This window comes from Aethalodelphis obliquidens, unplaced genomic scaffold (genome assembly GCF_003676395.1).
Source record: "Aethalodelphis obliquidens isolate GAN/ISIS:26980383/991018 unplaced genomic scaffold, ASM367639v1 scaffold4, whole genome shotgun sequence".
Taxonomy (NCBI): domain Eukaryota; kingdom Metazoa; phylum Chordata; class Mammalia; order Artiodactyla; family Delphinidae; genus Aethalodelphis; species Aethalodelphis obliquidens.
The window spans coordinates 5877244-5904166 of record NW_020837948.1 but is presented as its reverse complement, the minus strand read 5'-3'; the positions used below and the strand labels follow the sequence as shown (position 1 = coordinate 5904166).

Here is a 26923-nt window from a genome sequence, read left to right as displayed (position 1 = left end):
TTTCGGTATTTATAAAGTAATTACATGATTTTCTATTTAGAACTATTAGTATGATTTATATTGATAGATTTTCTAATATTGAACCTTATTTCCATTTCTAGAATAAACTCCATTTGGCCGCTGTATATATTCTTTCAGTGTGTTTCTCTGGATTCTGTTTGCTAAAATTTTATTTAGGGTTTTTTCATTAATATTTGTGAGTGAGATTGGCCTTTTTTTCTTTAATCTTATAATCTTTATATTTTGGTATTAATGTACTTATATTTGCTTTATGAAAATAATTTGTAAGCTTTTCTTTTTTTAGGCTGTGGGGCATTTTAGAATCCATTGGAATCATTTGTTCTTTAAAGATTAGGTTTGTTAGAATTCCCCTGTGCAACAATGAGCCTGGTGTTTCTTGGGGGTTTTTTTGGGGGGGTGAAGGGTAAGTATTTGACAAGTTTTATCAATTTACTTTGACAAATTATCTAATAAATTGTTTATTATAAATTATATATTACATCTGTATACTTATATTTATGCATACTATATTTATTTCATTGAAATTGTTTTGACAAATTATTTTATGCAGATTGGTGTATTTTGGTTTTCTATCTTTAGTTTTCTGATAAAATGGTACATTTCATATAGGTTTTCAAATTTATTTGCATAAAATTGTATAATGTATTCTGTTATGGTTTTTTGTTTTGTTTTTTACTTTCTAATGTTTGTTTGACTATTTCCCACCTGTAATTTCTTACTTGAGGTATTTGTATATTTCCTCTCCTTATTTAAATGATTAAATTTGCTTGAGACTGACCTAATTTACAGATTTTTTTTCTAAGAACAAGTTTATTTATTTATAAGTTCTACTTTATTTTTGTTATATTAACTAGTTAATTTCTGTATTTGTCTTAACTTTCCTTTTGCTTTCCTTTGGTTTACTTTTAAATTATTTTTCTAGATTTTTGAATCAGCTGTTTAATTCACTTATTTTCTTTCATTTATGTTGATATAAACATTGGAGGCTATTAATTTTCCTTTGAGTACTACTTTAGCTATATTCATAGATTCTTCGATATGATATGTTCATTATTATTGTTTTCTAGAAATTCTACAGTTTTGAATTTGTATTTTCCCTTTGATCATGGAATTATTTTAGACCTCCCACACACCCCCAAATAGAAGGGCACTTTTTGTTTGTTTTCTGAATATGTTATACATGTCAGTGTTTATTAAGTTGCTATTATAGGATGCTATCTATATTCTTTTTACTGTGGGAATTTAATGAGGTTTGGTTTGTGGCCTATTTATAATCTTGTGTGTATGCAGGAATATCCCAGAGCACTTGAGAAAAAAGTATGTTCTCTATTCTCAGGGCACAATATTTGATGCATATCAATAACATCTACATTTTTTATTGTGTTTGTTGGACTTCTAGATCCTCATTTAATTTTGACCACTTGATCTGTTTTGGGTTGAGAAAGGTGAAATCAAAGCCTTCTATTATTATTGTGTGTTGTGATGGGATTTCTTCTGTGTTATGATTCCTACTCATCTTGTGAGAAACTCATAGAATTTAAGCTGTGTTAAGTAGTTCAAAATGGAGTCACAGTGGCCAATGTGAATTTCCATATTAGTTGTTTTGAAACATCTGATGTAGGATTGTGTCTTAGTGTTAGAAACTAAGAGTGTTACTTTAGATAAGAAATTTGTTTGTTAACATCTTAGGAAAGACTTCACTGGGACAGAAGGTACATCAGATAGAGACTAGACTCCCTGTAGTGTAACTATTATACCCTACCGGTGGACTCCTTAAAATAAGACCCTTTAGTAAAGTGACTTGAAGGCTCTTTGCTGGAGGACCCAACTCCAGGCTGCTGAGAGCTGTTCTAGACTGACACTGCCAGAGACTGTCAGAGCAGAGGGGAACTTCTCACTCAGGCTTGTTGTGAGACCTGTTGAGGGACTGGGGACCACTGCTGAGATGCCTTCTTCTGAGGACTTCCCCTTGGAGTGGTTCATTACCCCTTTTTTATTTTCACTACTTTGACTAACCTGTGTTGTGCATTAATTGTGTGCAGTAGACCAAGTGATTATGCATTGAGTATTGGCTGTGTTTCATACATCTCCAGTCCTGTGTTCTTACCTAGCCTTACCGCTGGGCCCTACAACAGTGTGTCTTTGTCTAAATCTCCTTGTATCTCTATAGTTCTATTATGTGAAAGTTCCTGCTGTGTTATTTGGTACATAGATATTCATAATTTAAATTTTCATGATGAATTATAGCCTTTAGCATTTAAAAGTACTTCTCTTTACCTTGTTAAAAGCTTTTTGTCCCGAATTCTGTGTTGTTAGATATTAAGACTTTTGATGTTTGTATTTTTCTGGTATGCTTTTCTTTGCCCATCCTTTCATTTTAACCTTTCTGAATCATTTTGTGTGTATAACCTAGAGTTGGATTAGGCTTTGCAATCTACTTTGAAAACCATTTTTAAAATAGATGAGTTAAACCCACTTATATTTATTGAATTGACAGATATATTTGGTTTCAACTCTGTCATATTATTTTATGTAGTGTTTTCATTATATATTTTTGAATTTGCCCTTTTTATTAATGTAGTTTTGATATTTAGGAAGGTTTGTATTTTTGGTCTAAAAGTTACCTTTATAAAATACCCTCAATCCACTCCTTTTGGGGACTGTATCTTGATTCCCTACTATGAGCAACAATAAAATTATCTTTTAATTTCATCCTCTCTGCCTCACCCCTCCTCCATCATTTAGTCAATAGAATTAACAATCGTAGTGTTTATGTTGCATATGATTAAGCTTCTACTTGATTTGGAAACTTTAAATACTATCCTTTGAATCAAGTAATTTGAGGTGATCAGTAAACTCATTCTTATTCCTATCTTCTCTCTTTCTTCTTCAATTTTTTATTAGTAATGAGAAATGTCTACAATATTAAGTAAGGCATGTAACATCTGCATTCTGATCTGTCACCCTAATCTCTATATTTGTTTTATTTCTACAGTTTAATAGATTCAGTGCTCAAGGAAGGTCCTTTTACCCTGATTTCCTCAGGCTTGCTTAGGGGTCCTGACACTGCTCTCCCATGGTTCTAGCAGATTCCTCTGAAAGGGCTCATGAGAATGATATCCTGACTTCTTACAGATTTTTAAATGTTTGTCTGCAGGCTTTACACCTGAAGATCAGTTTGGCTGGATAGAATTCTTGGCCTTGAGGTGTGGCTCCACTGTTTGTGGTAGTGATTGTTGCCCTGGAGAAGTGGTGGAAGGGTGGAGAGGTGGGGCCGGGGGTGGGGGGGGGGAAGCTCTCCGTTGCCACAGTCTTGGACTTCTGACATGGACTCCTTGAGAAGTCATCTGTTCTCTGGATTTCAGAGCTTGGTTGAGGAGAGCGTCTCTGTTTCCCAGATTTCTTTACAGCCTTTGTCTCTAGGAAAATGGACCCACTTTTAAACGTTTTCTTTTTTTCCAGTGCTTTCCGAGACTTTCCACTGTCCCCAGTAATCTTGCTTTGTTCAAAATGACCTTGTTCTCATAGTTCCCTTTCAGAATAGGGTCATTCCCTTCCAGAAGGGAATCACTGCTGGAGATTTCTGCCCTCTGAGGCTCTACATCCCCTCCTCACTCAAGGTTTTTCACCAGCTTTGCTGCTCATTTTCACCTCTGGCTGCTCTGAACAACACCTTGGAGGTTGCATTTTTCTCCTGGTTTCACCACATGTGTAGTTGGCAGGTTTGTTGTTGTCCTTGTTGAGTGTGAGACAATTCAGAACTAAACTGCTGCCATGTTCCTTCTGAAATGGAACATTTTCCTATTTTAAAATTATAATAAAAAATCTTCATGCCACTAAAACATCCTTTCAACTAAACCTCAGTGGACATCAGGGTCTTTTTTTTTTCCTTCTGAGAAACTCCTAAAAGTGAAATTCCTGGTTCAGAAGGGCATGCACACTTTTAAAGCTTTTACTATGTTTTGCCAAAGTACCCCCTAGAAAGTTTATACCTAAGTTTCCATATCTACCAGCCACAGGCTTCTTCTTTAAAGCCAGTGAACAGTTACTGCAATCACTGCTCGAACACTCTAATATTTCCAGACTGTCTTGAGCAAAACTTTCCTTCTCTTTGTGCAGGCCCCTACTTTGTGGCTGACACTCTGTAGAAGTCCCCCACCCAGAGGCCGTGGCATGGAGGCCTGAGGCTGGAAAAACAGCTTGTCATTATTTACCGTCCAGCACTTTCAGCTCTTCTCTTCTGATCTTGGTCTTGAAAAGGGGGGTCAATCCAACAGGTGAAAACACTCCTGGAAATGGCTCAAGAAGGCCTCCTAGTGGGTGGTCAGATGAGAGCACTGAACCATGGACCCCCAGGGTTTCCTTTTTCTCAGCAAATAACCTAAATTCATAGCGGTCCTGGAGGTATCAAAGGGAAAAAAATACCTAGTTCCCCTCCATACATGACAAAACTATTTCAAAATAGCCAAATGGACTGGAGAAGCGGTTTTATTCTTGCCCATCCTGCTTTGGAAAAGTTGAAAATGCAGGTGCATTAAAAATACCAAGTGGAGAGAGCTCTTGGATCCGGCTTCTCAAGCCTTTGTACAGGTTTTCCCAGCCAAAGGTGGGAAACATTAGAAGTTTTGAAACCCTGGGATCCATGGCTATTAAAGAAGTATCTAAATTCTAGATATTCCTCTCCTAGGGCTTCTCCCATATCCTGACTAGCCAACAGCAGAGGGCTCTCACAGGGACAAATAATATGCACAACTTTTTTTAGTCTGCTTATGATAATTGTCTCAAATTAACATCACAAGGCAGTGGAAATTACATTCCCCAGAGGCTTCCTACTGCAGGAAGTTACCCTGCTCCTTACTGCAAAGGTAGTAAAGATTAAAATTAGGTTAGCCTCTGTTTTGCAAAAGTTTGTTAATCCATCATTTATATTCATATAAGATGGTGTTTTGTATCAAAATGCATGAATGTTTTAACCTGTTGTAAATGTTAAGCTTAAGTGTTTTCTGTTGAATTAGGCAAGTCTTCTCTTTGCCAGAAGCGTTAAAATTGATATTCTTATAACAGCAGTTGAGCGGCTGCTTTAACCTAACTGAATGGATATTCAGCGCTCAGATCACAGAAAGTTCTAGTTCTTCGCTATTTTGTACGCCTCGGGCCATACCAGGAGTTGAGTCTGAGTGCCTTATTTTAAGCGCAGCACTGATGAACTGAAGTGCTCACAGGGAAGGAGATGGAGGAGGGGAATCAGAGACCAGGTTACATGGGGGCAAAGGACACAGTGGAGAGGCCCTAGGACTGTCTTCAGATCTTGGAAGGGCTGTTTTGTAGAATACGGCTCATTCTTCGTTGCTTTCCAAGGCAGGCATAAGGCCAAAGAGTGAGAGCTCTATACAATTAGATTTAATCTTTAAATAAAAGAACTTTAAACAATTAGAGATGTCAGAAAAATACAAAATGCTTCGTTGGGTTGAACCGAGCTTCCAGTCATCTCACATCTACAATAAATTCATGATTGAACTAGATACATAATTAAATATTTTACGATTAAAAAAATATGGGGGCTTCCCTGGTGGCTCAGTGGTTGAGAGTCCGCCTGCCGATGCAGGGGACACGAGTTTGTGCCCTGGACCGGGAAGATCCCACATGCCGCGGAGCGGTTGGGCCCGTGAGCCATCGCCGCTAAGCCTGCGCGTCCAGAGCCTGTGCTCCGCAGCGGGAGAGGCCACAAAAGTGAGAGGCCCGCGTACCGCAAAAAAAAAAAAAAAAAAAAAAATATGGCCACAGCTATTTGTTTTTAGGAAGACCTGAAAATGTTTAAGAAAAGCAGACTCTTTTGTTTTTCTATTAGTTTTGCTGAATAGGACCCTGTGGCTGATCATCTTAATCCTAATTGGAGTTCTGAAACCTGTTGCCTGCCTGGCTGCCTTTGACATCTACTCACATAAGGAATAATTAATAGCAAAACAACAAAAATGCTTTATATTTGTGTTCTCCCTCTTTTTTTTTTTGGTACGCAGGCCTCTCACTGCTATGGGCTCTCCTGTTGCGGAGCACAGGCTCCGGACGCGCAGGCTCAGTGGCCATGGCTCACTGGCCCAGCCGCTCCGCGGCATGTGGGATCTTCCCGGACCGGAGCACGAACCCACGTCCCCTGCATCGGCAGGCGGACTCTCAACCACTGCGCCAACAGGGAAGCCCCTCCCTCATTTTTAAATATCTAAATTTTAGCTGTTTCTCTTTCTCTATATACATTTATGTATATGTATTTCCAAATTATGTATTTATATATTCCAGAAATAATTTTAGCTTTCAGTAGGACTCACATATCCTTTGTATTAATTCTATTAACCCCAAAGAACAGTTTCCCCAGCACAAAAGGGAGAAAATTATTACATTCCTACTGTTAGTCACTGATGGTAGAGGATTTTCCCACAGTTCAAGAACAAAATCCTTCTTTGAGAGTGAAACTCTTAAGTAAGCACACAGTACACTTTTTGTGTAAGAAATTTTCTTAAGGAGATAGTTCTTCCAAACAACCCAATCAAAAAATGGGCAGAAGACCTCAATAGACATTTCTCCAAAGAAGACATCCAGATGGCCAACAGGCATGAAAAGATGCTCAACATCACTAATTATAAGAGAAATGCAAATCAAAACTACAGTGAGGTATCACCTCACACCAGTCAGAATGGCCATCATCAAAAAGTCTACAAATATTAAATGCTGGAGAGGGTGGAGAAAAGGGAACCCTCCTACACCTTTGGTGGGAGTGTAAATTGGAACAGCCACTATGGAGAACAGTATGGAGGTTCCTTAAAAAACTAAAAATAGAGTTACCATATGATACAGCAATCCCACTCCTAGGCATATATTCAGAAAAGATGAAAACTCGAATTCGAAAAAATATATGCACCCCAATGTTCATAGCAATACTATTTACAATAGCCAAGACATGGAAGCAACCTAAGTGTCCACTGACAGATGAATGGATAAAGATATGGAATATGGTACAATGGAATATTACTCAGCCATAAAAAAGAATGAAATAATGCCATTTACAGCAACATGAATGGACCTAGAGATTATCATACTGAGTAAGTCAGACAGAGAAAGACAAATATCACAAGACATCACTCATATGTGGAATCTAAAAAAATGATACTAATGAACTTATTTACAAAACAGAAACAGACTCACAGATATAGAAAACAAACTTATGGTTACCAAAGGGGAAGGGGAGGGGGAGGGATAAACTAGGAGTTTGGGATTAACAGATACACACTGCTGTATATAAAACAGATAAACAACAAGGAGCTACCATATAGCACAAGGAACTATATTCAATATCTTGTAATAACCTATAATGGAAAAGAATATATATATATATACACACACACACACACATATATGTATAACTTGATCACTTTGCTGTACACCTGAAACCAGCACAATATTGTACATCAACTATACTTCAATTAAAAAAAAAAAGAGAGAGAGATAGTTTTTCAATAAAAAGCAAGAAGGGGGAATTCCCTGGTGGTACAGTGGCTGGGACTCAGCACTTTCACTGCTGGGCCCAAATTCAATCCCTGGTCAGGGAACTGAGATCCTGCAAGCCATACAGCCCAGCCAAAAAAAAATAAACTAGCAATTTTGGGGGTTTGGGTTTTAAAAAAAAGCAAGAAGAGGTGATATGGATGTGGTTCCACTCCTGAATTTAGCTAAGTTTATTTTTTATCTTGCCCCTCCCCTTCTCAAGAAAGAAAATGCAGCAAAGGGATGGTGATGACTGGCAAGAGGCCTGGGCTCATCTCCTGTGCTCTGAGGAACAGATGGAGGGAAGCAGCCAGGCATTGGGCCCTGGGGTGGACACTGCTGCCAGTCACAGGGCAAGAACTGCACTTTTCTAATACTTTTGGACTCACCAAGACTGGCCAGGGACTGGCTGGCACCACACCACGACTAGATAGCAGATCACTTCTCAGCATCTAACCAGGAAGTTCTGTCACCTGTTATATACTCTCCCACACTGTGAATATTAATTGCAGACAAACTTTCTGCTTCTGCCATCTCTTTAGCCATAGGATTAACCTGTGGGGCTAGTGAAAAGAGAACTACATTTTAGTGTGCCAGATTTAGTACACACAAAAAAATACTGGAAGCTAGCTTAAATGTGAATTTCAGATAAACAAATAATTTTTTAGTGTAAGTATATCCAGAATCTGTTTTCTCTGGCAATCTGCCACATTTTTCCAATCAATATTTAAGACTTAGAAAGAAAAATGAATGAATGAATGGTGAGGAAGATCCATAGGACAGAAACACATCACAGAGGTGTAATTAATGCATGTCTAACACTTTTAAAATTTTTGTTTTTGTCAATTTAAAATATTTTCTATTAATTTTTCTTAATTTTTAAATTTTCATAAAAATAACATATATACCCCCCAAATTAAAAAGTTAAATAGTACTGAAAGAGACATGGTGAAAATAGCAGTCTCTTATCCCACCCAACCCCAGCTCCCTGTTTGATGCTCAGAGGTACCCAGTTAAACGCTTTCAGCTGTTTCTCCCAGTTTTAACCTCCTCTCCCATCTTTCTAAATCATATACTTATAGTGTTCTTTTGTTGATTTGTCAATTTTAAACATTACCCATTTTCTTGCAATCATGGGAGATGAGGATTGGTTTCTTTTACCTTCTTCCACCTACATCCTCCTTCCCTTTCCTCCAGCTTCCCATCACTGTAGCACAGCTTTTGGTTAAATCAATAATCTGTGTTAACATTATTATGGCTCTGTAAATTTTTTTGTGTTGCCTTTATCTTCTTTTACAGTTTTTGTGTTGTGGGGTTTTCTGTAGGTAGCAATTGCCTCAGATTTTTTATTGACTCAGTTTTTGGTAAACTTTTTCTCACAAACTTATTCTCACAACTAATTCTCACAACCATCTAATAGCCCCTCAACATAATTTTCCACCTAGTCACACCTGTTAGGTAATCCATCTGGCCCATCTCTGTCCTGAGTCCTCTATTCTCTGGCTCAGAGGGGGACATCCCTAGGCCTACTGCCCCCCTGGCATCCAGGTCTCCTTTACCATCATCCTGGGAATCCCTATGCCCTCTCCTAGGTATGTCTTCCTCATTCTTGGATTGTTCTCTTATTTGGGTGGAGAGCTTCCTGAGAAAGGGAGCATGAGAGGCAAATTACTTGTGATCTCCCATGTCTTCAAGTGTCTTTTATTCTACCCTTTCTCTTAATGGTTTAGGTTTGGATTTCTAAGCTATAAATAATTCTCACTCAGAATTCTGAAGTCCTGACTCCATTATCTTCCAGCTTCCAGTGTTGCTGCTGAGAAGTCTGGTGTCTTTCTGATCTTTTCCTGATCCTCTCAATTGACCTGTATTTCCTTTCTGAGTCCTTTTGGGGTCTTTTCTTTATCCCTGGTGTTCTGACATTTCATGAAAATGAACCTTGAGAGAGAAATCTTCTTTTCTTTCCCTGAAGATTTCATAGCATTTGTAAAGCTTTCTCCTCCTCTCTAAACTTATACATTCTTTCTCCCTCCCCAACACCTATCTCTCATGCCTGAGGCTTTCCTTAAATGTCTGGGGATCTTGGCTCTCAGACCATATTTAAGAGTCATGTGCTGAAGAGATGACTGGATGGTCAGCATGCTTGGGTAGAGCTTGTCTACCAGTGGATTGCCCCGTAGAAGGTGAGCTGGCTCTTCTATTGGGCGTCTGTAACGGGATCATGTCTGTATCTGTAGGCCTTCCCCTTGAGTCTGCTCGGTTTCTTCAGAAGAGTTCTTGAGTCTTCAGCCTGCGGTGTGCCTGGTTGCCAGGCTTCCTAGAAGCAGGGTGAGGAAAAGGGGCTGCAAGTTTACCTCTTAGTATCAGGGTTTCCATTTATTCCCCATATTTTCAGTTCTGTACTCCATACTCACCCTCCATAGTGCCTGATGAGCTGACCCAAAATCCCCATGGGCACTTGAAGCCTCCTGCAGGAACAAGCAAGGTGTGGTGACCCCACTGCCCACAGGGACTGTGCTCTCATGCAGTCTCCACCAGTCCCCCGCTCCGCACCCCATGTGCAGCTCTGTCCTCCCTGTCCCAGCAGTCTGCCCGCTTCTCACCCAGAAGCCCTCTGTAGGCATCAGGCCTTCAGCCTCCCCCTTACCGCCATGTGACTCGCCACTCCTTCCTCTGCTTCCTGCCTTCCAAAAATGTGCTGACATACTTCATCTGCTGCCATGTCCTCCCTTATCTGCATAAACCTTGTGGATTTGTAACTCTTTTTACTCCTTTATGGTTGTTTGTAGTAGGGCTTTGGGAGGGAGCAGATGGAGATTCATGAGAGGCTCTTTTGTCACATTTAGCCAGAAGTTCTTTAGAGTCCATTTTCACTCCGAAGTACTTGAGGGGAACAATTTCCAGGCCACGTTCTGAAATAACTCCTGCTGTCAATCAACACACTTTTTATTGTGTTTTGGGCTAGGTGTTTCTCTGTGGGAAATGGAGCAAAGTCCAAACACACACATATCTTTAATATGTTTAATCATATTAGTAAAACACTTCTGACCTTTTGAACAAGATCCAAATGGGTTTCTCTGCTTTTGTCTAGGAACAGGGACAGAAAAGCATGAGAGGCACTTTGAAACATGGTCCTGGGCCCCAGTGCTTACCAGACCTGCTCTGTCTTTTGGGCTTGAATAAAAGCAGGGAGAATGCTGAAATACCATCTTCTTTGAATTAATCATGAGCCCCACCTCTCCTGCTATCCTGTGTTTACACATTACTGCTATTGTGTTGTATCTGCTGGCGGATCTCCTTTCATCTGCAGCCACACAAGCCCTCTTCATTTAAAGCTGCACACATGGCTCTTGAATTAAGAGGGCATTTTAGCAATAATTCCTCATTCCTCTTATTGAAGGGCTCAAAGTCTTAGGGAAGGATCACTGCTGTTTCAATTGACATCTAAAGTCCAGACAAGCTAAGGAGAGAGAGCAGGGCCAGGAGGCTGTCACAGGGAAACGTGGCTCTGTGGGTGGGGCAAGGGGTTAGCAGGATGAGTAGATCAGGATGGAGAGGGCCTTGAATGCCACACTAAGGACTTTGCACTGGCCTACAGGCAGTGGGGAGCCACCAAGGAATCTTGAGCAGGACAGTGACCTGAGATAAACTGCGCTTTAAGAAAATTAAGCTGATAGCTGTGGGTGGGAGGGTTTGGAACAGGGAGAGGCTGGAGTCTAGGTGGCCAGTTAGACAAAGTGGCTCTTAATCCTGACTTCATAGACCACTGGGAGACCTTTTTAAAAATCCAGACCCTGGCCTCCACCCTGCTAGATTGTTTCAGGTTTCTGAGGAGGGGACCAAGAATCTGTGTCCTAATACATTCATCAGGTGCAGCAGTGAGCTAGACGGCTATTTTTTTAAATTTTTATTTATTTAATTTATTTATTTTTGGCTGTATTGGGTCTTTGTTGCTGCATGCGGGCTTTCTCTAGTTGCAGCGAGCAGGGGCTACTCTCCGTTGCAATGTGCGGGCTTCTCATTGTGGTGGCTTCTCTAGTTGTGGAGCACGGGCTCCAGGTGTGTGGGCTTCTGCAGTTGTGGCACGTGGGCTCAGTAGTTGTGGCTCACGGGCTCTAGAGCACAGGCTCAGTAGTTGTGGCGCATGGGCCTTAGTTGCTCTGTGGCATGTGGGATCTTCCCGGACCAGGGATCGAACCCGTGTCCCCTGCATTGGCAGGAGGATTCTCAACCACTGAGCCACCAGGGAAGCCCTAGAAGGCTATTGAGACATGCCAGTAAAGGGCTCCAGACCTCAAACACGGGACTGTGGCTCTGGGAGGCAAAGGAGGACACAGATTGGAGGCAGGCTGCCTTCAGGGTGGGAAGTGGGGGGCGGGCAAAGGGGAGAGAGGGAGTCCCACCTGACCCCTGCCTGTTTCAGGACCTGAGGGGAGGGAGGCATGAGAAAGACCATCAAGTTGGGCCTGGAGAGCGAAATGGAGGCTGGGCCCCTCCTGCAGAAGAACCCGGAAGAAGATCAGATGTAGGAGAAGATAGCGACAGGGGACATTTAGGATGCCAAAGGGGCCTGGGACTTGGGGAAAGATGACTGCAAGCATCTGGCACCCACTTGGTATGTGAAGCTGGGAAAAGGAGACTACGGTTCAGATCCCTCCAGTTGCACACGCACATGGACACATGCATGGCTACATGTGGACACGGACATGGACACACAGACAGTCTTCTTCGGCAGGAGGCAGAAAGTGTGGTGGTTCAGAGATTGGGCTCTGGAATCCAGCAGCCCTGTCCCTGTGGCTCTGGGAGCCTCAGCCTCCTCACTGACAGAAAGCCAATGACGCTAGCAGTTAACTCAATATGGTTGTTGTGATGACTTGATGAGATGCTGTATGCCAAGTCTGGGCACAGAGCCTGGCACGCAGGGAACACTCCATAATGGTAGCTCTGAGTAATACTAAAAAAAAATGTGATCTGACTTCTGAAGCCAAGGAGCCATAAAGTATTTCATTCAGTGTATCTCACTTCTGAAGCCAGAGAGTCATAAAGTATTTCATTCAGTGTTAGGAGACAAGTCCACGGGAAGGCATGAAACCTCTCATTTGTTGCTATCCACTCCGGGTGGCTTTCTCTAGGTGTGTCTTGATGAGTCCTTTGCCTTTTATTTCTAGGACTCCTGGAGAAATGACAGTCCCTTGCTGCTGCGTTTAATTGGAGAGGATCTCAGAGACCCGAGATTATAATTATGACACGTTAAATGCCGAGCTCTTCAAAAGTCTGCCCTTGCCCTCGCTGTCACCCTGAACAGCTCTGAGAACCCAAACCCTGCAGCCCCCAGAGTGTGCCCTGGGTCTCTCAGCCAGGCCTCACCTGGGAAATCTGAGTGATGGTGACGTGCAGGCAGCAGGAAGACACACAGTAAACCTAGGAGCCTGTGATGAGCTCAGGAGAGGTGAGTTGATGATATGCTATTTATAGCCCCACTAAGAGGCTCTGGCCGCCAGCTCCATGTGAGGCTGGGTGGAAATGATGCCTCTGTGGAGCTGAGAGCACAGAATGAAACTGGTGATTCATGGGCAGCAGCCACTTGAAGTACAAACGCTCCCGCGTCCCAGCCCTGCTGGCCTTTCAGACGCCCACTTTGGAAGCCTACTGTCTCCAATCTTCATGCCTTTGGACAGGATGCGAGGACAGGCAGGTTCTGCCTCACAAGGGACCTAAGAAGGGCAGCGATGCTCCTCAGAGAACCCCAAGACCCTGAGCCCACCCCTCCCAGGGCCTCAGCCAGAGCCCAGGTCAGGGCTGAGTAAGAGGCAAGCCCTGGGCTCAGGAGGCCTGCGGGTCAGAGAGAAAGGACTGCTCCTGCTCCTGCCCTCTGTCTCCAGGGGCAACACTGGCCACACAGCAGCATCCTGATGACGCTTGTTCTGCTGAACATACAAATATGTACAATGAGGAAATCCTGGTCGTTTTTAAATTCCGCACCCCCCCCCCCAATTCCATAGCCCAGTACCTTTCACCTGAAATAGCTGTTGTTTATTTTCCTTGGTAATATCTTGGCTTCCAGGCCAAAGTATACTTGGAGGCCTCAACTCAACTCACACTCTGTGAGGAATGTGCTGGGGGGTCTCTTAGCTTTGTCAACCAAGACTGGATTGAAAGGGTCGAACCAGGATAATGAGGCATAACTGAGCTCTGGAGCCAGACTGTCTGGGCTCAAATTCCATCTCCACACTTGCCAGCCATGTGGCCACCACCACATTCTTCTCTTAGACCCAGTTTCCTCCCTGGTAAAGTGGCGGCAATAACAGAACTTACCTCAGTGGGTTGTGGGGAAGATGAAAAGAAGGAATGTATGTGAAGCGGTCAGCGCAGTGCCTGGCACACGGGAGGACTTAGTAAGTGGGAGCTGCCGCTGCTGCGTGCTTGTTCTCGCTGCAGTGGCTTGGCCCCTACACCGACACCATAGCCTGTGGCCCTGAGGCTCCTCGTGGAGGTGGTGCCCTGAGCCTCAAGAGAGACTGTCTGTCCCTCACAAGCACAGCCCGCATCAGGCTGCCCAGCATGATGGAGTCCACCCCTGGGCAGCTTGGCCCTTTGCGCTGCCTGCCCCTGCGCTGGCCTAGGAAGCAAGTGCCTATCTTTTGGGTTGGGCCTTGCCTGGGCTTGGCCACTCTACTCTTCCACTCCTCTGGGCCTGGGGTGGCCCTTGGGGGCATTAACTATCACCGCCCAGTGGAGGACTTCACCTGAGGGCCCCAGGTATTAACTTGAGGTCTGTAGCCAGCAGGTTGCCCACCAAGGGGGGGCCTGGACGGCAGACAGGTTGGGCCCACCTCACCTACCAGCTGGGCATACAGCACAAACTGCTGAATCATGAAGGCCCACGAGGCCTCGGCTGTTTGTACATTCTCTCATCTCTAGCTGTCAGCCAAAACATAATTGTAGCTGTCACTTTGGCAGCAAGATGCTGTGATGTGTCCTAGTACAACTGCCTCTGCTCCATGGCAGTGAGCTTTGGGGAGGTGGGAGGAATCTGCAGCTGCTCCCATGGAGAGAGCCGTTCTGGAAAGTGACCTGTGCAATGTTCAGCCAGGTGCAGCCTTAGGGATGGTGTGAGCACCAGGGTAAGGCCATGCATTAGAACAGACACTGGCACGCCTACATCTGCATCTGCATAATGCAATTCTGAAATGAGGCATTTTGGGCAGCTACAAGGGCTTGGAAAACAGCCTTTAGACTTACACAGAAGTTGGACTCCAGTGTGCCTGGGCTGAATGAGTAGTTAGACAGTGGGGTACATGGTGTAGGGAGATGGTGCCAGAGGTATACCTAGGGCCAGATTGTGAAGCAAGGGGCTTGAAGGCCGGGCCATGGAGCTCGGACTTGATCCTGCAGGTAATGGGGAGCCACTGAAGGACTTAAGGGAGAGAGTGATGTAGTCATACGACATGGAGTGTCTGGGCTCTAACATCCAAAGTAGTGGCACTAGGCGTAAAGACCCCCCCTCCCCACGGCAGTGGTGTGCTGCGTAGGAGGGTGTTCTGGAGTACATGGGGCAGCAGCCCCAGGATTTCAGGGGTGACTAACTCTGTGCTTAGTGGGTAAGTGTGGGAAGGGTCAGCTCTAGTCAGGCTAGCTGCAGGTGTTCAGCACGTGAGAGGAGGCTCATGCCTTCCTTATTCCTTGGTCCTCCTAGGCCAGAGTTCATTAATGAGGCACCTGTGTGCAGATGTGCCAAATGCAAGGGACTGCACACACTCATGCCGAAGGTCAGGGGAGGCTCCTGGGGCTGAGAAATGGTCCCACTGCCTGTGGGTGTTGCCTCCCTCACCACACACACGCTAAGAAAACAGCAGACAAATACCCAAGCTTGGGGAAATTCCCTAGAAGGAAGGTTCTATCCTCATGAACTTAAAAATCTGCCAGTTCATAGGTTGGTTAATGAAGACAGAGAATATGAAGTGTTGGGAGCTATTACTAGTGGTTGAACCACCCATGAGCATGGAAGCCAGAGCATATCTAGACCATCATGTAAGTCAGGAGGAAGACAGGATTCAACTGACAAAAATTGTGTGTACCCTGCTCAGAAGTGCATTGTTGTGCAAGCAGTGGTTTGGCAGTCATTATTCCCTTTCAGCTGCAAGCCAGGGAGGGAGGGATGCCTCTCAGCTGTCAGGAGAGGAAGGGAAGGGGGAAGGAATGTTCCCATTCTGGAATCATCTTCCATCAGTGTTCCCTGAGTTGGGCTGCCAGGAAGGCAGAAGGGAGGGGATGCGACAGCTACTGAACAGTGAGGAAGGTGCCTCACCTGCACAGCCCCTGACACAAGGTGTGTGTGGAGGGAGGGTGCCTGGAACCCTCTGGCCTGTGGGTGGAGCCTGAACCTTATCCTCTTCCCTGAGGACAGGCAGCACATCGTAACCACCACTGGCTGCCCAGGGCTGGCTTGGAGCAATATGCCAAGATGTAGATTTTCCTATTTGGTTTGCTTTTTCCTTTAAATTTTAACATGTATCAGGTTTTTTTTAATATAATATACAATCAGAAAAGTCCAAACAACCATATGTACAACATAACAAATAATTATAAAGTTAATGTTATTATTTTTTTTATAGAGAAAAGTATAAAAAAAGAAAACAGACGGCCCTTAAACCTTTGCCTGGCCAACCTCCACTGAAATTCTTTTAACATAGTTTAAAAATTAAAATAGTACAAAAAGATATAAAATGAAAAGGAAGTACCTCCTCCCTCCCTCTTCCCCACAGGTGAACACTAACAGTTTCCTGTGTATCCTAAATTTTTTTCTCTGCATCAATAATATTTCTGGAGTATGGGATCACACAAGATTTGTCTGTATTTAACAATAAATTTTAAAAGAGGATATAATCATGTCTGTCCCAAGATATAAAATGAATATGTGTCAAAGATTTAGTTTAACTCATTAATTAACGAGAGAACCACTAAAACGTTACAACCAATTCAAAGGAGAACTCAAAACTATCACACATGATAGTCAGATAAGGAATGCTGAAATCATTTCAGAAATGGATGCAAAATTGGTCAGAATTCACACAGCAATAGTCAGTTGCCTTCCACTAGACACAATCTGTGTAACTGTGAACAGGAATTATTTGCATTACTATAAAGGTGTTACAGCTTCACTTCCATCTTTAGAGCTGAGAAATACCTAGTCAAAGACACAAAAGGCAGAAAGAACCTAGGTGGGTAAGTTATTCAGGACAACCACTAAATTTCAACATCTTTCACAGTTTTCCCTACACTTGTAATTGGCTCCCTACCTACATCCCTCCTTGGAATTCCCCTGCCGACAACCCCTGCTGCCCTGTTTGTACCAGTTGACATGCTGTACATGTTCCAGGTGATGGGCCAGGGCTGAAAGCCTAGCCTGGGAGAACCAACAATCACCCAGGCTGAGCCAGCCAAGTGCTCCCAAGGCCCTGACGCTCTGCTTCTTTGGTTGTGGGCCCTGGAGTTGTGAGTCATGGTGACTCAGGACTGGCGGTCATGTTGGGCCTTGTAAAAGATGGTTAAGGGTTTTGTGAAAAAGGAAAGAAATTAGAAATGCAGGGGGAAAGGGCCTGTAGTCCAGCACAAAAGACAAAATGTTTGTCTAATGAGCTTCCAGTTCCTGGGATGACTTTGTGCATTTGGATTCTGTGAGAGTCCTCTTTATGCTGGCGTCAGCTTGGGTGGTGTCTGTTCCAATAATTCCTTACCCAAGGGAGTAGCTGACATGCAAGATGTATTATGACCTAAGGAGCTGGGGTGGTGTCTGAGGCAGTTTCCCACAGAGCCCAGGGTCTGTGTTGGCACCACGGGGCATTATGTCAGCTGCAGAGAGCAGGGGCATAGTACACTCTATGATACAGTAGAGTGATCTGCATCCTTGTACAATCACCTCATCTCCTATGAACAGGTTTTCTCAGCTTAAAAATGGGGCACCATGCTCCTTTCTGGCTTCCTCCCTGGTCCCCATGGAGGTCCAGTGGGAGGCATGGGTATGAGTCTACTGCCCAGGCCAGTCATGTGGTAGGAACTAAGCCCACAGCACTGGCAGGGTGGGAGAGCTCAGCCCCTCTATGCAAAGTGCTTTGGGAGAAGAGGTTTTGTGCAGAATGGCCAGTCATGATTAATTGATGGGAGGCTCTCAGGCAAAGGATCAGATTTCACAGATAAATACACACACACACACTTTGGCTCTCTTGAGAAGGAAATGTTCATTCAGCATAAGGCAAGCGTATGTAAATCAAGATTTTCCATACCTTCAACGGGTTCCTTTCCACCATCTTCATTCATTCACTGAGCATGTACTGAGCACCTACTGTATGATGAGCACTGTCCCAGACACTGAAATCATGAGACAAAGAGCTAGCTCCTGCCCTTGCAGTGTTGGGAAGCAGACGTACAAAAAGAGCTTTACCAAGGAGTGTGATAAGAACAGAGAGAGGAACACAAAGGATATTCTAGCAGCACTCACCCATGACCCCCGTGTGGCGTCCAGGATCCTCAGGGCATGGCCAGAGGAAAGTCTAGTGTTGCTGGAGTGCCATGGAAAGTAAGGGGCTGGCTGCAGTGGGGCCGGTCATGTGGGGACTCGGGGGCCTCAGGAGAAAGTCCATACTTCACTCAAGAAACTGAGTGCTGTGGTCAGTTTTGTACCGTAGAACTGTCACTCTGGCTGCCCGTGAAGAGTGGTTGGAGGGGAACAGACTAGAGGCATAAAGACCTGTTAGGAGGTGGCTACAGGCATCTGAGCAGGAAGTGATGACCTGAACTTAGTAAAACAAGTGGAGGGAACTGATTCAAGAAATGTTTTGGCCAGGATTTAACCTGAGAAACGAGACAATGATGACCGTCAGATTTTAAGCAAGGACAACCATGTGGTTAGGGTGTCGCCATCACAGGAGAAAGAAACCCCAGGAGGAGAAGCAGGTTTGGGGGAGGGGGATGGGCTGGACAATGGTGAGTTCAGTTTGAGACATGGTGAGTATGAAGGACCTATGCACATGCAGGTGGAAGCATTCTGAGGCAGATGGACACACAGGTGTGAAATCTAGGGAGCAGTTCAGGCTGTGAAGCTGGAGGGAATGTGGGCACAGACAAATTTACATGAGTGTGGTTGGGGAGGAGAGGGCAGGGGAAGAAGCGGAGGGGCATCATGCCCTTCGGCCCTAAAATTCTCACCTGCTGAGAATGAGGGTGGGGAAGGGGCTAAGGGCAAGGAGAGGATGCTTGGAACACCCGTTAGGGGAAATACCAGAGAATCTAGGCCTAGCAATACAGGGGCCCTGGTGGCTTTGGAGGTCATAAATCTGCATTAGCACTGACCTGTCCTCCTCAGGGTCTTCTCCAGGACATAGAAGGCAGGAAGGTTGGTCGGCCTGTAGTACTTGGGCTGCAGTCTTACAAGACAATTGTGGCAGAAGGTTCATTTCCTTTTGAGTGTGTAGCAGAGACAGCTAACTGTTCACCAAAAAAAAAAAGTGTATCCCTTGCCCTGCCATAGAACAGAGTTGAGGCTAGGAAGGGGCGTCCCAGCAGAGGCTACATTTCCCAGCATATACCCCTCCTCTCACATCTGTTACATCTGAGAGGAGTCAAGTGACACGTTCTTGCCAATGGAATGTTGATCAGGGATGACATGTATTTTCCAGCCCCAAATAGTTAAGAAGCAGATGTGCCTTCTCCACCCTTCTTTTCCTCTTCTAGTTTAAGGCCCCCTTGGAAACCACATGTTGGAGATGGCAGAGCCACAAGGTGGAAGGATCCCGGTCCCTAAATCATCACTTGGAGGACACACACCACTGATCAGGAACACCCACGTGAGTTGTTTGTGAACAAGAAATCAGCTATATTGTCTGAGCCAATATACATTTGGGGATTTGTTTGTTATAGCATCTAGCATTATCCTAACTAATACCGGGTTTAAGAAAATTGTTGGTTGTTCAGATGATTCTGATGCGGCCAGACTGGAGAATCAATTGAAGCCTCTCGGGACAGAAAGTCTTTGTTGAGGTGCAAGAGCAGGAGTGGAGAGCAGACTGAAAATATCTAGAAAGCAGGAGGTCAAGGCCTCTGGTAGAATTCAGGAGGCTAACATTTCAGAGAGGGGCTATCCTGCAGTGTGGCAAGAGCCAATGGGAAAAGGTAAGGAACATTAAGCAGGTCCGGGAACTGTGATGCTGGGGGTCAGGAATCATGTTGGATGGTTAGTCCACTTGGAAATTGTGGTCTGTGACGAAGCAGGACATGGGGTGGAGAGAGAGTGTCAGAGGTCTGGCCACTGTCTTGCAACCAGGGCAATGGGAAGAAGTGCTTTAGTTAAAAACTAGACTAACCATCAGGACTGCCATCACTAAGCCCTGTCAGCTGCCATGGCTGAATGGATCTGAGCAGGGTGTCTCATCATTGGTGAGGATTTGTTCATTAGGCCACAGAGATGCACACCCGAAAGCTGGTCCATGAAAAGGAGCACCTGTAAATGCTGAGGCAGGCTAACTGCATCCAGCCACAGAAACAGCCAGACCCACAGCAAGAGTGCTTTCTTCAGTTGGTAGAGAAGCTTGGCACTCTCCAAATTGCTTATTTACACGTCTGTTTGAGCCTCATGGACATCCCATATTAAAGACAGTGTCCCTCTGTGCCAGGTAAGGTCACCAAAGTGTTAAATAAATGATAGCACTCAGAAGGGAGTGGAGCCAAGGTCTCCTGATCCTTGGCCAGTGGTCCTCATTATAAAATCCCTTTTACAGACATTTTTAGACATTAACTACCCATCATCTTGGGAAGATTTAGGCCTCAACACACCCCTGGCAGCAGGAATGACGGGGATGGCCTCCAAAGGCACTTCCAGCTAGCAATTCTTAAAAGAGTTTCTGAATGAGCAGTTCCAAAATAAGACTAGGAATAGGAATGACAGAAAACTCAAAATAATAGTTGTGAAAATAAGAGAAGTTTATGTCTCTTAAAAAAGAGTCTGATGTAAAAAAAAAAAAAAAAAGTCTGATGTAAATGTAAGGGCTGCTATGGCCCTCCACAATTTCAGAGGGTCAAGGCTCCTTCTATTTTGTTTTTTTTCCTGTATTGTTGTGTAACAAATTACCGCAAAACTCAGTGGCTTATAACAACAATAAGCTTTTCTTACCTCACACTTTCTGTGCGTCAGGAATTCAGGAGTAATTTTGCTAGGTGATTCTGGCTTAAGCTCTCTCATAAGGTTGCAGTCAGGATGTCAGAATGGAGCTGTGGTCACTTGATGGCTTGAATGGCACTGCAACATTGGTTCTGGCTGATGGCAGGAAGCCTCAGTTCCTCACCACCTATAATCCTCCATAGGTTGCTTGAGTGTGCTTACAACATGGCAGCTGGCTTCCACTAGCCTGGAGCAAGTGCAGAAGCTGCAGTGTCCTTTATGAAGTAGTCTCAGAAATCACACTATCATTTCTGCAATATCCTGTCGGTTACACGGGTCAGTCCTGTTGAATACGGGAGAGAATGAAACAAGGACCTTCCAGTAGTTGAGAATTACTGGAGGCCATCTTGGAAGTTGGGCTACCATATCTGCCATCTTCAGAGAGTGGCTTCATCCCAATATTCTAATATGGCTGCTCTAACTCCAGCTGTCACATCACAGAAGGTACTTTCTGGTTGGCATGAAAAAAGAAGAAAGGAAGAAGGCATGCCTTTCAAGAAGTTGCATACACTATCCTACTTATAGCTTATTGACCAAAACAGTCACATAGCTGGAAAGGCGGCTGGGAAATTTAGTATTTATTTTGGATGCCATGTACTCAGCTAGACCAGATACTGGGGGACACTTGGCAGTCTCTGACACATCAGCAATGTTCCTGTGTATATTTCAAAGGATGGTGTGGGGAGGAGAGCACAGAGGACATCACTATCTTGGGTTACTGACCTGGCTAAGGACTTCTGACCCATCTTGTCTGGGAAACGTGTGTGTGTGTGTGTGTGTGTGTGTGTGTGTGTGTGTGTGTGGCAGGGACAGGGGAGGAGTGCAGATAAGTGCTTTATCCTGTAATTAGTGAATCTCAGTGTCAAGAGAAAATAGTCCTTAGAAGAACTCAGGAGACAAATGAACATTAAAAACAGACTGAGTCCTAGAAACCCAGCCAAGAGTGGTCCCAAGAATTAAGATGATCCAGAAAATGAGAATACCATCACAGGAGACACTGTGAGAGCAGCCTCACTCTGCACCCAGACATGCAGGTTTAAATAAATTCTAGGTAGCCCAACTTATGACCCCAATGCAGAAGCCCAGATGGGCAACTCTACCAGCTGTGTTTTTAAAAGATCGCATGATTCCTGATCAATGAACCAAAGAGACCAAATGCAAAAGTGTTTAGAGCTGAGCTGCAGATTTGCCCAGAGACCTGTTAGAGACCAGAGCCAAGGCTTGAGCAGCCAGCTGGGTGCTGACTCAAGCTGGGAGTGAGCCCGACATTGGAGCCTAGCTAAGCAGAAGATGAGCCATCAGCCAGCCAGAGAATTCTAAGGCTTGAGAAGCCCACAGAAAAGCTGCCCTGGCAGAAGGAGGGCAAGGCTCTGACTTGGCTGAGTGGCTGGTGACAGAGGGCACTGTCATCCTAGAGGAATGCAAAGTCTGGAGCAAGAGGCCTACAGCTGGGGCATCCAAGGGGGCAGCTGGTACTGCCAAGGCCCCTGTGGCAGGAGCTGGCTTTCTCTTCATTGCCAAGGCCTGCCTAGACCTTGGATCCTTATCTCGAGGGTGGAAGAGGTGGACTGAGGATTCGGAGGTGCTCGCTTCATGGAGGGTGACTACAGTCTCCTACCTGCCTGGCTAGTCTCGTGTGCCCTGCCCATAGCCCAAGCTGGATAACGTCCTGGGTCCTGAGTCCACACCAGGCCATCTCCAGATGGGGTATCAGGACACCCTGGGTAGGCAGCATGCTCACTCACCCGGGTCACAACCCATGACCCTTATTGTACGTGGGTTGTCAATCATCACCACATTGCTGTGCACAAGGGTCCACCTCCAGAGCAGTAAGGGATCACCACAGCTCCAGCCTTCCTCACTCTGCCTTGGCCCGAGTGCCAAGGTCACCGAGAATTTGGGGGACCTCTACAGACTGCTAGTTTGAGGACCCTTTCAAGAAAGACACCTCCAGGTGTGGCTGACATCGGGCTCCAACCTCAGGTGGGGGTAGGGGGGTGTTAGAAGCTAAGGGTGGGCTGGTAGGGGGTAGTTAGGAAGGGTAGAGCGTCCCAAAGTGGCCTGGAATTGGCTTGGGAAATCCAGGACTTTGCTTTGTGGCTCTGTTGCAGCAATGCTTAGCGAGCACCTGCTCAATGAGGCAGACACTTGGCTACCCCCTGGGTACACAGAGCAGAGGAAGGCTCATATGACATCACACCAGACCATAAGTAAAGCAAAACAGCAGAGGGTGCAATATGCAGTGATAGGTTAAATACAAGACACAGAAACAATGGAGGAGGGGAATGTGCTGGTAGAGTGGTAAAGGGAAGCTTCACTTCACAGAAGAGGTGGTACCTGCAAGAAAGAACAGGAGTTCCTCAGCCACGATGGGGCCAGGTGAGGAAGGGAATCTAGGCAAAGGGAACAGCAAGCCCCAGAGCTCTTAGCTGTGAGACCACCAGCGGTAGAGGAAGAGATTTTCCTTGCCTGATGTGTTCATTAGACTCTGAAATTTCTGGGCCCTTTCAAGGTGCAGTAGCCTTGATCTCTTTCCAATAAACAACTCAGAGGAGTCAGAGAGGGGAGAAGATGCTCCCTCCCTGCTCGTTGGGTTTTCTTTCAACTTTGAGTCCTTGGTAGCTGGTCATAACAGGGCGGGGGAACCATAATTATGAAGAGGAGAAGGGTTCTTTGATCTTGAAGAACCTGCCCAAGGCCCAGTCCGTCTCTATGTAGGTCCTCAAGTGACCTTGGATGGCCCCTTAGGCATGACTGTCCCCAGCAGCCTCTGTGGGGCAGGAGGCAGGGCTGGGAGGTGCACTGGGTGGGGCACTCTAACCTACCCTCCCTGCTGTCAGACCCAGTCTGTTGAGGTATCTGGCCCTCTCTGGAACCCTTGGGAACCCCCAGCATTGCCAAAGCACCGTCCTGCATCTTGCAGGTGGCCCTACAGTGTGAGAATCGTCATCTGGCGCATGCTGACACATCCTACTAACTTTTTTGGTGGTGTACAGGCTTGCTTTTCCTCTAGGACCCAGGAAAACGTGATATGCAAATGAATCACCAGGTGACCCCAAATCAAACAGCTGCTCTGGAGTTCTTCTGTGAAGGCAAAAGGAACTGGAGGCCCCAAGAGGTCCACCTCCTTTCTGGGTCAAGGTGGGCAAGTGAGACTGAACCAGAGTTACACTGGGATGTCACCCTGTCTCTGGCTACGGGTGGACCAGGAACCTCAGGCAGAGCCGCCAGTGCCCAGCGAGGCTTTGGGAGGATTTGTGGTGCAGGTGGAGGGTGGGTCATCAGTGCTGAGGTCCTGGCCAGCCCAGCTCATTCATCCAGGAACCCCTTTCCCCTGACTGTTGCTCTTCTCACTGGGATATGCAAACAGCCTCATGGCAGGCCTGGCCTTTCTCTCACCTATGCCAGCTCCAGCCCCAAGGCCTAGCTCAGGTCACATCTCTCTGGTTCAAAAACCCCTTAATATAAACTCCTTGGTCTGGCATCCAAGGCCCTACCCACTACAGTACTAACTCACCTCTCACCAGTCTTCCATAAACTCCTCCTCCAGCCCAGTGTGTGCCCATCCTTTTTGCCCTCTTCCCCTAAAGCTCTCTCATCTTTGAGCCCTGGATCTTGCCTTTACGGGGTCCAAAGGTCCCCTTGCCACTGCTGCCCTCCTGACCAGGCCCAGCTCCAGTGCCGTCTCACCTATCAAGTCTTCCTTGTCACCCTCTGCCCTCCGACCCTATGGCCTACAAGATGGAACTTTTTACTAGATTTGTATCTTTAATTATAGGAGTGATACATGCTTGTAAAAACATCCCCACATTATAGAAGCATACACAGTAAAATGACTGTGTCATCCCAGCTCTCCTTTCCCTAGAACTCACCCCAGTCAACAGTCAGGCGTGCACATGGGTGCCCGTTTTACACAACAGGAGAGGGGACCCTTGAGAACTTTCCATCACCACTTGACATGGCGGTGACAGGGTGGTGGTGGTGAGGAGCAGAGTTGGTGACTTGTGTTGACTTTGGAAAAAATCACTGGCCTCGAGGTCAGTCTGTGGGGCCCCTTGATTCCTTTCAAAGAACAGAGCCCCAGGGAGGCATTTCTAGTTCACAGGAAGATATTCATTCTGTTCACCCAAGAGCCAGAAACTCAAGTTCAAAAGGCAGCCAGGCTGCTTGAGAATCCTCTTGGCCTAGCACAAACCCCACTATAAGCCCGGGCTGAGCTGGGCGGAAAGTCAGGCAGCTTTAACGGCACGGTCACTCGGTCAGATGGAGAGATGCAGAGTTTGAACGCTGGCCTGCCTTTCTCCAACCTGGGCCCTTGCCTGGCCCCTGTAGGTCCAATGTTCTGGCTGGTCAGCCTGGAGCCCTCTACTCGCCGTGTGCCCTGCTGGCGAAGCAGTGAGTCCCCTTACAGCATGGCTCAGGAGAATAATCTGCCCAAGGGACTACTCACCCTCCTTAGAGTAGGAACTAGAGGAAGAAGCGGGGCTGTGCTGGCATCTCCTTCTCCAGAGGTTCCAGCCCACGTTTCTAGGCAGTTTGAGCAACAGGGGATAGATGTCTTCCCTAAATAACCCAAGGTACCACATCTCTCCCCCACACTCCAATTCAAATAAAATACTTAAGGAAGAGAAGGGACTGCGGTACACCAAGGTGGGAACACCTAACCCCAATTGAGAGATGTCAGGGAAGGCTCCCAGGTATTGGCATATACACTGACACTTAAAAGATAAGCAGGATGTGGCCAGGTGAAGGTGAGAACAGCATTCCACACAGAAGGAACACCACTGGTAAAGGCCTAACGGTGAGAGGGAGCATGACTTTGGAGAAACTGGAAATTCACTGTGGCTGAGCCTAGTGTGTGAGGGGGACATGGAGGGGGTGGGCTTGGAGAGGTCGACTGCTTGGGTGTGCAAACCTCAGGGCTTTGTCCCAGTGGCCAAAGGGAGTCAAGGGAAAGGTTTTAAGAAGATAAGTGACATTTCAGACAGATGACTCATAGACCATGAGCTGAAGGTGATAAGTTTGGAGGAAATGAATGCCTTTGGGTGAGCAATAATGGTAGCCTAGACTAGGGCAGGCACAGTGGAAGATGAGAGGAAATAGAATTCAACACAGCATGAGGGGGTGAGGAAGAGGAAGGCGACGCTGGCTTAGGTGTTGAGGATATAGATCACAGATCGACAGTCACATTCAGCAAACAATTATTAACTGGACTGGACTCAGGGTGTAGGGATCTGGAGGTCCCCACATACTTTCATACATAAAGAATTGAAGGCCAGTGGCCAGTGATAAGCCCCAATCTGGCCATCTAGCCTGCTGACATCAGTGCAGACCTGATTGGGCACCCAAATCTTGATTCGGGCATGTCATGTACACACAGAGGCTGCTAGACACCATAATCCTGAAGCAGACACCCCAGGTCCACAGCCGACCACTCTCAGCCAACCCAGTGCTCCCCTGACCTACAAGCCAGATATCCCTAGTCAATCAGCAACGCTCAGAAACTTTGTTTTTTGAATACAGAACAGAGATAGTTCATGACCAACCCCATTTCTCCCCCTTCCCCAACCTAGACTCTCTGCTGGAACAGTGTTTTGTTTGGCAGTAAAACTTTTCTACTCAGCACTCAATCTTTGGCCTCTAGTCTTAACTCAAGCCAGAGGCCTCCACCAGCCACAGGGCCTGAAGGGGCTTCAACAAAGTTGGATATACCTTATATGTTCTTCGCACAATTCTGATATTCTATACTCTGTGGTCCTTCTTTGAGCTCTCCTGGGCACCTGCGGGTGCAGTGAGCAGCCCAATAGGGGCTGAGGGTGTTATCTGAGGCCATGAAACATGGGGGCATTGGGCTGTGGGGTATGGTGGAAGAATACAGGTAGGAATCCCAAACCCTTGGTTATGGTCTCCAGCTCCCCAGGTGACCTTTCCTCTTTGGGCCTGTCCCTCCAGCCCCCAGGCCTTTGCACATGCTGTTCCCTCTGCCTGGAATACTCTTCCCCTTCCCCTTTGTCTGTTTGGCTCGTCCTTCAGGTCTCTGCTTTCTCAGGGAACACCTTTTTTTTTTTAAAATAAATTTATGTTTTTGTTTTATTTATTTTTGGCTGTGTTGGGTCTTCGTTGCTGTGCGGGCTTTCTCTGGTTGCAGTGAGCGGG

The 26923-nt window shown here is 45.7% G+C and overlaps 2 long non-coding RNA genes across 2 annotated transcripts in view; one reads left to right on the top strand and one right to left on the bottom strand.

Moving 5' to 3' along the window:
• LOC113615254 (uncharacterized) overlaps window positions 1-26794 on the top strand; it is a 35430-nt gene extending 8636 nt beyond the window's left edge. Inside the window, exons 2-3 of the long non-coding RNA XR_003430937.1 lie at window positions 12723-13003; window positions 19285-26794. This is a non-coding gene — a long non-coding RNA (uncharacterized LOC113615254). The remainder of the gene's footprint in view (window positions 1-12722; window positions 13004-19284) is intronic.
• Window positions 16150-19161, bottom strand: LOC113615252 (uncharacterized). The gene is made up of 3 exons (XR_003430936.1): window positions 18904-19161; window positions 17838-17922; window positions 16150-16741 (listed from the first exon to the last, which is right to left on the bottom strand). It is a non-coding gene; the product is annotated as an uncharacterized LOC113615252 (long non-coding RNA).
• Window positions 26795-26923: the final 129 nt, after the last annotated feature.